Source organism: Marmota marmota, unplaced genomic scaffold (assembly GCF_001458135.2).
Source record: "Marmota marmota marmota unplaced genomic scaffold, marMar, whole genome shotgun sequence".
Taxonomy (NCBI): Eukaryota; Metazoa; Chordata; class Mammalia; order Rodentia; family Sciuridae; genus Marmota; species Marmota marmota.
In genome coordinates, this window is record NW_025999942.1 from 3,616,148 (window position 1) to 3,620,976 (window position 4,829).

The 4,829-nt window shown below is 44.5% G+C and overlaps 1 pseudogene; it reads left to right on the top strand.

Moving 5' to 3' along the window:
- The first annotated feature begins 3,149 nt into the window (after positions 1 to 3,149).
- LOC107153262 lies at positions 3,150 to 4,307 on the top strand (annotated as a pseudogene).
- Positions 4,308 to 4,829: the final 522 nt, after the last annotated feature.

Sequence of the window (4,829 nt, forward strand, 5' to 3'; positions counted from 1 at the left end):
TCGACAGTGGCCTGCTAAGAAAACAGGGGCACTCATTCATATATTTGCAAAGAATGGTATTCTGCAAACAACTTGAAGGAGCTTAGGATTGATTTTTCCCCAGACAAGACTCCAGATGAGGGTGCAGATATATGACACCCTGATTTTAGCTTTGTCAGACTCTAAGCAGAAAAATCTAGTGAAAATAGATAGGACTTCTGACTCATGAGAATTGTGAGATAATAAATTTGTGTTTGCTCAAGCCACTGAATTGGTGATTACTTGTTACACAGAAATAGAAAATGAATGTACAATCAATCACATTGTATTCCCTGACCTAAGATGTCCTAGAAGATCCTGTCTCTAATCCCATCTCCAGTCTTTGCCCATGTTTCTCCTGTAGCTATAGTTAGTGAATGGGACTTGGTATCCCTCCAGCAAAGTGCCGTTCTCTCTTCCCAGAGGTCTTTTGTGCTGGATTGCTTTAAGTCTCACTTCTTGGATTTATTCACACTTCTACACAAGTATTCTGTTCTTGAAGGATGTTTATCCCATACCTTCACTCTATCTCCTTTCCCTGCTTTAATGAGCTTTTATCATTTAACACAGTATATCATTGTACCTTCTTATTATCTGTCTTCTTAATAACAGTAGGGTTTTTTTTCCTTTTTTTTTTTTGTTTGTTTTGTGGGTTTTGGTGGGCATGGTGGCACACATCTGTAATCCCAGCAGTTCTGGAGGCTGAGGCAGGAGGATTGTGAGTTCAAAGCCAGACTCAGCATGCTTAGGCACCTCTAGTGCTTAGTGAGGCACTAAGCAACTCACAGAGAGACCCTGTCTCTAAATAAAATCTAACAAAGAGCTGAGGATGTGGCTCAGTAGTTAAGTGTCCCTGTGTTCAATCCCTAATGAAAAAAAAAAGTAGGCTTTTTAATTTCCTGATATATATTTTTATCCCTAACATTTACAGCAGTGCCTCGGATGGATTAAGCAATCGATAAATATTTGTTGAGAGAAGAAGCAGATTGAAGATGGCAGGACACAGTAGGTAGATGAAAACCGTAGCTGTGGTGGCTGGTCACTCAGCATGCTAGACTCCGGGAAAGTGAGTTCTCGAGGTCAGTGTGGAGCAGCCTGGCCTAGCAGTATGGCAGTTGGTAGAACTGAACGCTCAGATTGTAAACCTGGATACATGAGAGTGATGTCAGCTTCCCCAGAGACTAAAGGTGGGAGATTTTCCTAGGCCACGTTTTCACAGGAGCTCTGGTAATGCCCAAAGATGGGAGGACACCATGACCAATGTTGGGCTCCTGGCTCACCTTGGCAAGTGGGTTCTTATAGCTGGACTTGATATGGAGAAATAAACAAACTTGATATTCATTGCATCTTAATGGGAAAATTCAGACTCCATTCAATACAAAGACCTAAGAGTCTTTGTATTGAATATTTGATTTTCAATCAAAAGAGAATCCTTGCAATGTAAAGGAAATGATGAGAGGACAACCATCAAGTGGAGTTTTAATGACTTGAATTTTTACTTTCTATACTCTGGGTGATGCTATTTAGATTTGACATGGAGATGACAAGCAGCATTCAACTTTACAGGTTAAAAGCTTGTTATTCAGATGGCTTGGCTTGTGCTACTGTCACTTACAAGATGTGGCATGCTCATCTCCAGGAGGTTCACTGATGCTCACAAGGCCATAGCACTTAGTGTCCACCTCCACACAACACAGGCAGACATCTCTCTTCTCTGCCTTAGCTTACTTTTATATAAAATGGATGTGTGATAGCAACTACTTCAAAAGCTTGCAAAGTGAATTAAATTAACAAAGAATTAAATCTAACAAAGAGCTGAGGATGTGGCTCAGTAGTTAAGTGTCCCTGGATTCTATGAAGTCCTTGGTGCATTTGTTGGCTAATAAAGTTGGGTATGGTTATTAATGGCATTGGTTAGTTAACTACACTCTAGCGCTAAAGTCTCTATATGTCTACATAGATCTTCTGCAAGATGTTTTAGGGACAAAACCAGCTATTTCCACTTAGCTGGGTTCCGAAATTATAGAATGTCTCTTCTTTGCTTTAATCTTGCTCTATTCTTAACTGTATTTCAAGACTATCAGGGTGAAACATGCAAGCTGTTGATAGTTATGTTTCAATGTACACATAAACACAATCTGAATTTAAAAACACATTCCCTGAGTATACTGGGTTTTAGACTATAGTCACCTCTGTATTGAACAAAATCATCTCCTTTCTAGGATGATGTTATAAGAGATCAAACCTTTATTCTCATGCCAGGTAAATCTACTGTTTCTGATATAATAGCAAAGTTTCTGATATGAGATACTTTTATTTGTCTTGTATTTGGGGGGCTCAAATATGCAATTTCCAGGCTGTACTACTCCAGAAAGAAGTTGGAAATGAAGAACTGTTTATTTTGTACATGATTTTTTTTGTTTTTGTAAACTAAATGTATCTCCATCATCTCTTTGCCAAAGCTCAACACAATGGAAGTAGTACAACAGATTGAGAATGGACTGGGGTGCAAAAACTATTTTCCATATATTCCTAGGACTACAGAATCATCTTAACAATTTTATATCACCCACACTCTAAAAGGAATGCATCCTAGGTGCTCAGAGACCAGGTAAATCTCAGCCCCACTCTGAACAATGTGGATCAAGGGATCTAAGAGAGCTGCCCAAATGGCTTTAGGAGGTCACAGACATTTATCCAAGTTTCTTTCAGGGGTCAGGTCTGGTCTGTAAGAGGTCAGTATTCACACAAGATAGTTAGAGGCAAAAATCAGTGTTTGCAAGGTATGGAACTTTCAAAAGAGGAAGGATGTTTTGCCCATCTGCCAGTAGACCACTCATATTTCCATGTGACCATTAAACCAGCATTTCACACCAAGGAGAACATTTTAAACAAACAATTCCCTGTATTGCTGCCTGGTGGAAATGTAACACTTAGATCTTCCGAGACCTACCAATTCCATCATACCAGAGAATCCTGTGCAGTGCCTTCCTGCCCCAGAAGGAGTGAGGGGCACTGAATGAGCATTTACTGAGTGATCAAATAATTTATAAAAACCCGTGCACTGAAGGGAAGAAGGAAGAAGAGAGGGAGGAGGAGGGAGGTGGCGGGGGAGCAGGAGTAGGATGAGAATGGAAAAAAGGCTCCCAGGTGGCATGGTGCTCTTGCTCCTCTATGTGCTACCTAGCCCCCTGTCAGTCAGGGCTGAACCCTCGCAGCATGAGGAAGCCTGTGTGGGTACCAACAATCAAAGCTACATGTGTGACCCAGGACACTTCTGTGGACAGTTTCAGAGCTGCTACTACTACTATGAATCTGGTGTAAGTCTTGCCCAAGAGGTTCTTGGCATCCCGGGGTCCTGGTTACTGCCTCTGCTCATTGGGAAGCCATGGGCTGGCCAGCCTTTTCTGATTCTCTTAGGGTCAGTGTTGGGTGCTGGCTGGTGTGAACCATCATCATCTTCCTGAGCTGCTGCATCTGCCACCACCTTGGAGACAAGTACTGCCCTCAGGCCCAGCAGCAGCAACATGAAATCAACCCAATTGTCTACCAGGAAGCTCACAATTACTCAGCACCGCCATTTATTTCAGGTTTTTGCCAAAATATCTCCTTATGAGGAAGTGGTGAACTGACCTCCAACTTCTCCCCCACCATGCAGTGCCTTCCAGCCACAGCAGCACAGCAGCAGCCTCCTCACTGTGGCCCTGCAGGTGGCAGCTCTCTGGGTACCAATCCCACCAGGGGCTGCCAGGGGCACGGAGCAGCCCCTTGTCTGGGCCCAGCAGAAGTAGCACAAGACCCCCCCACCAGCATTGCTGATCCTGAGCCACCTGATGTGTCAGCTGACCAAGCAGCTACCAAAGCCCCTGGAATGAAGCCCAGTGGCTCAGTGGCTGGCCTAGGGGAGTTAGACCAAGGGGCCTTCCTGGACAAGGATTCAGAATGTAAGGAGGAGCCATTGAAAGATTCCATCTCTGAGCATAGCAGTGTGCATAGCAAAGACAAGAGGCCTGGAAGACATGGCTGCTTCACAAATGACTCGGACATTGAGGTGTGTGTGCAACCAGGGCTACAGTGACGGTAACCTCAAAGAGTTCAACACGCTCATCGATGATACTCTAGCTGGGCTCCTGGGTTTCTGTGACAGCTGCCATGTGAGGCCTCCTGGTGATGAAGAGGAAAGGCTCTGCCAGCACCTGAGGGTTCCCATCAGCCTGGCCGCCCGAGTGCCTGCTGCCATCAACACCATCAATAAGCAGGACTCTCCCAACTCCCAGAGAAGCAGCTAGAGTAGGCCCTCTGTGCACCTGGGAACTTAGCAAGGAACCAAAGTAAAGGAGACCCATGAGAGACCTATTAAGTGACTTTCAGAGGAAGTGGTGCAGCCATTGTTTTCCTTCTTCTCTCCTGCTTTTTCCTACATCTCCAAGTAGAGTTTGGGGTGCGGATGCCTCTCCCTAACAAAAGCACAGTGTTGTGGAGGCCTGAGAAGTTGGTCCCATGACTCATTCTTCCTCCCCACCGTATCCTCTTCTTCCCCCGTTTTAAGTTATATCTTACCTACCTGCTTTGGTTAGAGAGATGTGTTTTAAAAGCCCCTAAAGAAGAGGACTGAGACTGTGCCCTGAGATGAGTCTTGGTGATATAGTGGATTTATGCTCTGGTTTTAGTTCAAGAGAACTTTGTTGTGTCTCAGTCTAGGAAAGGCAATCCATCTTGGCCCTGGGTGAAGAAGGAAGCCCACAGAGGCCTGGGGATTGCAACTGTGACTGCCAGTGTCTGAACAGTCACGGCTGAGCTGATTCTGTGGG